A 6,717-nucleotide genomic window follows, 5' to 3' on the forward strand; every position below is an offset into this window, starting at 1 on the left:
GAGGGATAAGGGATTCTTGGCTTGAAAGGCGGGGGTGCCACCTCCTTCTCTTTGCTTGTTCCCTCTTCTACCTCTATAACCTCGGGTCATGTTCTTTTGGCATCTCACTCGGAAGCCTACCTTCAACCTCATGACCACTTCTCAAAGTGATCGCCTTCACCTGCTCTCTAGGGTTAGTCTCTGTATTGCTCGGCAAGCTTCCATGTGGCCTTTCAGAGAGAGACTTCGCAATTTGCCCCACCTGATTTTCAAGATTATGCAAAGAGGCGGTGTGATTGCGAAGTGTAGCCTCAACTGATTCAAACCTTGTATTTGCAGATTGCACAAATCTAGTCAAGGCCTTCTCCAAATCATTCATTCGGATTTCCAAACCTGAAACTCTGTTTTCCACATGCGGGGCTTGTTGTTGTTGGAAACCCCGTGGACCCATGGCCTTTGGTGGACCCTGATTGCTCCATGAGAAATTGGGATGATTCTTCCAACCTGGATTGTAGGTATTGCTATATGGGTTTCCTTGAGGTCTCATGCCATTACCTACAAAATCGACGTTCTCCACTGAAGATACATCACCAATAGAGATCGGGCAATCGGAGAGGGCATGTCCTCCGCCGCACCTAGTGCAACTAGTCGCGGCTGCTACTCTATTTGAAGTTAGAATATCTAACTTCTTACTCAAATTTTCCACTTGAGCAGCCAATGAAGTTACTGCATCTATCTCATGGAGACCGGCCACCTTTTACTTCTCCCTAGCATTCCATTAATAGCTGTTTAACCCCATTTCTTCAATTAACTGACGGGCCTCATCTGGGGTCTTGCTACCTAAGGTATCTCCTGCTGCCACATCTAAGAGTTGCCTTATACTCGGGTTCAAACCATTGTAAAAGGTCTGAACAATCATCCACTCTGGAAATCCGTGGTGCGGGCACTTTCTCAGGAGCTCCTTGAACCTTTCCCATGTCTCAAATAGAGACTCCCATTCCAACTGAACAAAGGATGAGATCTCATTCCTAAGCTTCGCAGATTTTCCGGGAGATAAATAACGGGCAAGAAAAGCTTCTACTATCTCCTCCCATGTGGTAATTGATGCTCTAGGTAATGAGTGTATCCACTGCTTCGCTCTCCCCTTTAGGGAAAATGGGAAGGCTCGCAACTTGATGGCATCATCCATCACCCTGTTTATCTTCAGCATATCACACACCTCAAGAAAACCCTCTATATAACTGTTTGGATCCTCATAGGCCACACCATTGAACTGTGCGGATTGCTGTAACATGTGGATGAATGCCGGCTTCAGCTTGAAGTTCTGAGCTGTAATCGGGAGATGCACAATACTCGATTGTGTCCCCAACACTGAAGGTCTGGCATAATCGGATAATGTTCGATGTTGCTCATTCTGTTCTGCCATGTTTTCATATTCTTCCACTTCCAAATCAGCTAGATTAGACTGTTCTTGCACAGGCTCTTTCCCTTTTCTTCTAAGTGTACGTTCAAGCTCGGGATCTCCTTCAATCAATATTGAGGGGTTCCCTCGGGTCATAACCTGGAGCTGCACCTAAAAAGAAAGAAAAAGAAATCAGAACGATGATAGAATAAGAAGATATAAAATAGAATGTATGGTGAAATAGCTAAGAAAACAAATTGCAAAGTATCTCTAAATGCCTACTCCACAGATGGATCGCCAACTAGGAAGACCAAGTTGCTGTAGGAAATCTACAGCACATGCACATTCGCCATGCATGTGTCTGACCCAATTGAATACAAGGAAGCAGTGAAGAAGGAATGGAAGGAGGCTATGAATGAAGAGATCAAGTCAATCATCAGTAACAACACATGGGAGTTGTGTGATCTACCTGCAGGGAAGAAGACAATTGGACTCAAGTGGATTTTCAAAACAAAGTTCAATTCAGAAGGGAAGATTCAGAGATATAAAGCAAGGATTGTGGCCAAGGAATACTCTCAGAAGCAAGGTATCGACTTTGGGAAAATCTTCTCACCTGTGGCACGTCTAGAAACTATGAGATTGGTTCTGGCTCTTGCGCATATGCAGGCTGGGAGGTGTTTCACTTCGACATGAAATCAGCCTTTCTTAATGGCGACATAAAGGAGGAGGTGTTTGTGCATCAGCCCGAGGGGTATATCAAAGAAGGAGAAGAAGATTGAGTGTACAAGCTAAAAAAAGCCTTATATGGGCTGAAACAAGCGCCCCGGGCATGGTATTCCAGGATCGATCAGCATTTCAAGGAGTATGGGTTTATTAGAAGCGAAAGTGAACATACTCTTTACAGGAAGATAAACAAGATTGGAGAATCACTTGTGATTAGCTTATACGTTGATGATATTATCTACACTAGTCCCTCTCCATCCATGCTCAGAGAATTTAAAGAAGACATGATGAATACATTCAGTATGTCGGACTTAGGTTCAATTAATCAGTTTCTTGGTCTTGAAGTGAAGCAGAGCTCGAGGGGTATATATCTTGGTCAGAGGAACTATATTAAAAGTATGTTGCAACAGATGAATATGGTCAAATGCAAGCCTGCTTTGACACCAATGGCAGTAAATGAGAAGCTCCAAGATGATGGTTTTGATGACCTTTCAGATCCTGGGATGTTTAGGAGTTTAATTGGGAGGTTACTGTATATCACACACACACGACTTGATGTGTGTTTTGCTGTGAATTATCTCTCCAGGTTCATGACTAAGCCCAAGAAAAGCCACTTTGCTGCTGTTAAAAGGGTGGTCAGGTATCTTGCTGGTTCTAGGGAACTTGGTCTCTGGTATGCACGGGGAGATTATGGTAATTTGGAAGCATTCTCAGATAGTGACTGTGGAGGGTCCATATCAGATCGAAAAGCACTACTGGGCTGTTGTTTCGGTTGGGTATGAGCAAGATCGGATGGGGCTCGAAAAAGCAAGAAATTATTTCATTGTCAACGACTGAAGTAGAGTATATTGCCTCCACTGCCGCTATATGTCAAGTCATCTGGTTGAGAAGGATGCTGCAAGACTGTGGGCATTCAGTGGAAAAACCAAGCAAGCTTTGGTGCGACAACCTATCTGCGATTACTGTGGCTAAAAATCCATCTCATCATGGGAGGACGAAGCACATTGATGTGCGGTTTCATTTCATACGAGGTTTACTCACAGAAGGGCTGATCTCACTCCATCACTGCTCCACTAACGATCATCTGGCTGACATATTCACAAAACCCTTATCTGTTGAGAAGCACGTTCAGCTGAGAAGGCACCTAGGATTGAGGATGCTTCGATCAGGAGGGGATGTTGAGGAATGATGATCAGAAGCATGGGTGTGCAATAGGGGGTTCTGGCAATATGCTGGTTGCGTGCTAGGATAGAGATGAGTCTGAGAAGTATACAAGCATGGTGTGCTGCGTGGACTTGTTTTGTATTAGCGTGAAGAAAGTTGAAAAATACTCTCTTCATATCTCTAAGATTCTGGGCCCAACCAATCGGCATGGGTCCTATGTATGGGTTTGGCCAATAGCTGTGTAGCAACATGTCTGGCCAATAGGTATTTTGTTTTGTTGTCCTTTGACTGTTTTTCTTTTTGCTTATAAAGTAGTGGAAGAGAAGGTCTGATGTGTGGGGTTCCAAATCTTGACTTTACTTATCTCTAATAGAAACACTTGGGAACCAACACCAAGCATAGTTGCTATCCTGTCTCAGAGAGTATTGTGATCATACACCTTGTGTGGTTTTTTCTCTTGCAGAGAGCTCTTATAAAAGATATACACTATCAGGGTTATACATTTCAAGCAGTAGGTATTCCTGCAAGAAAATTGCACCAACCATTGGCATTGCAATTGATCATTGTTGGAAGAACTGTTCCCTCGATGGCCTCCAAGCAAATGTACAGAGGCTGAAGACCTATATAGCCGAGCTTGTCCTTTTCCCAAGATGCACAAAGAAAATCAAAGTATATTTTTTTGGGCATTTTCTTTCAGTAAAAAACATCTTCTTTTTTGGTGCAATCCTAAATTCGCCTCTAATTTCCTGCCATTTTGTTATCAGTCTGGTGATTCTACTCTAGAGGAACTTGCAACTGCGACTCAGATCCAAGATGAATTATGTTACTTTTATTGTAAGAAGAATTGGTTTACAAGTGATTGGTTTTGTAGAGATTAGTTACGTATATATTAGAGACAGTCATATGCTAGCTTAATGCATATCATGAAGAATCTTCTCTGTCCAAGCACATACAACTTCCCTGTTTCATGTCAGAACATTGTGATACATTAAGACGATCTAATGCATTCAAGTAATGGCATACTAAATTTAATATTTCCATCTCTTGTTGTATGTACTTGGCAAAAATTATAGTCTGGATTAATATATAATTCCGTTGCATGCTTTTGGTTTTTAATAAGTTTTAAGGATACGCTAATCAGTGATACTGTGTTGTTTTTAGTAAAAAGTTCTTGATCTTAGTAATCAAATACTTCTTAATTATATTACTAGCAAACTATAACTCTATAGTCATCTCATAATATATAATGTTATTTATGAGCATTACTTGCATGAACTCTACATTCTCATGTTTATGATTTCATTGAAAGTTAATTATATTTGAGCTTTTAATTTGAAGGACCTTTCTTTTATAACCACCTTCTCCAAATTTTGGAGCTTTTAATTTGAAGAAGCTTTCTTTTATAATCACCTTCCCCAAAAAAAAAAAACGTCTTTTTAAATATTTTTTTTCAAAGTTTATGTTTTCTCAAAAACTCATACAAATAACTAAGAATGTCTCATATGTCTTGAACATTTTGGTGAAAACCCATCCAAATGGGTTCTTAATTTAATAATAATTTTTTGCAATAAAATGATGTTTCGACATATGCAAATGAACCTCTTGGATTTGTTCTAGATCAGAAAACTTTTATTAGTACCACGCCTCCTCAGTCTTTATTGGATTGAGCAGCTGCATCATTATAGCTAAGTAGAACTTTTGTTATCACACTGTAGACTTTATTGATTCAGCTATATCTTTCCCTGTGTTGCTTACTTTCCACTTGTTGGCTTGCTTTAGTATTATTTCTAGTGCATGTTTCCCAGTTTTATTTTGTTTTTTATTTTTTTACTTTTTTTTACTACAGTCTTGTATGCTGTGTGTTTGTGTATTTGCTCTATTTTTAAAAAATTAGTGGTTTATCTATTTTTTTTTAAAAAAAAAAATTCAACCTCTTGCATTGGCTTATCAAATTTTTTTTTTTTTTCTTATAATTTTGGTGGTATTCTTTTTAGAAGTGCTATTCTGACTGAGTTAAAGCTATTCATGTTTGAATATATTAATCAAAAGTGGATTTTATTGAGAAGTTGTTTGGGTTCTAATTATTAGAAGGGCTTCTTCGTTAAGAGATTACATAAATCCTCTTTAAACTCTTTGATTCCCTTTTCTTTTTCTCGGAATCAACAATTAAATGATTTTTTAAAGCATAGACCTTTAATATATGTTTCAAAAAATAGTAATTGTGAAATTCTAATAACTTTATTCAAAAAAAAAAAATCTATAACTTATAGATAATAAAGGAAATTAGATTCAAAGATGACAGACACTCTAATTTTGGATTTTGAAACTTTATCTAGTAGGTGAGGAGGATGACAGGTACTAACACCACAAGAAATTATGTTTTTGGGAGCGGGTTTAAAGTCATTTAACGGCGGTTCTAACCGCCGCTAAATGAAACCGTTGGCAGTTACAAAACCGCCGTGTATACCAACGTCGGCAGCGTAATTCACGGTGGTTTTATAGAACGGCTGGAACAACCGCTTCAAAATGTATACAACAACTTTCGGCGGTTACATAACGGCCGAAAAATATTTTGGCGGAATTCGCAGACACCGGAATTCGAAGAAATTGGCGGCGGTTCATGCTTAAACCGCCGTGATTTTGGATTTTTTTTTAAATCATTTTTAATTTTTTTATTTAATTTTTTGACAATTAGATATATATATATATATATATATATATGAATCCTGTGCATATATATTGAACTCATTCAGTTAATATTTAAAAATAAAAAAATATTTATTTATAATTCATTAAAAATTAAGTGAAATTTACAAGTTTTCTCTCGGTCAATGCTGCAAATATATTAATTATAATAATCACAAGCTAGACAATTAAACCTATAAACAAATTGGAGAACAAGACTCATCATTTCATACTTTGTCATCATTTCAAATTGGAGTGTTGCTTGCCTTGGTGTTGCCCCTAGTGCCAATGCAGTCTTAACCTAAAAACAAACAACTCTCTTATTAAGACTTTATAACATTAAGAATTATAAATGAGCAGTAGAAGAAGAGCTTAAAGGATTGGATAAAAACCATGTTCATTTGGGTCTTGAGCTCTTCGCGAAGCCTTTTCAAGGTGACTCCAGTAACAGCCATGGCATTACCAACCATCATGCCTGCAATGGGGATGATGTACCTAGGAGTGAAGGGGAATACATTCAGCACGACGAGGAAGATCATGGTCAATGTAGTTCCTGCTAAAATTGATTGCCCGGCGATGCATTTCCCGCGAGGTACATGTTTTGCTCTCTGGTCTGCAGTGTAACCGGCAACAGAGACCTACAAATGAGTGTAAGCAGCATTAGCTTCTACTATAACTCCAGTATACAACTTCATTACCATGTTAGACAAGCAAATCTCAGTCTGATTTCTTACAAAAATAAATAAAGAGACCAGCAGAGGCTA

The 6,717-nt window shown here is 38.7% G+C and overlaps 1 non-coding gene across 1 annotated transcript; it reads left to right on the plus strand.

Moving 5' to 3' along the window:
- The first annotated feature begins 908 nt into the window (after positions 1-908).
- LOC120276595 lies at positions 909-1,015 on the plus strand. The gene has a single exon (XR_005541310.1). It is a non-coding gene; the product is annotated as a small nucleolar RNA R71 (small nucleolar RNA).
- The last annotated feature ends 5,702 nt before the right edge of the window (positions 1,016-6,717 follow it).

Source organism: Dioscorea cayenensis, chromosome 14, assembly GCF_009730915.1.
Source record: "Dioscorea cayenensis subsp. rotundata cultivar TDr96_F1 chromosome 14, TDr96_F1_v2_PseudoChromosome.rev07_lg8_w22 25.fasta, whole genome shotgun sequence".
NCBI classification, from domain to species: Eukaryota; Viridiplantae; Streptophyta; class Magnoliopsida; order Dioscoreales; family Dioscoreaceae; genus Dioscorea; species Dioscorea cayenensis.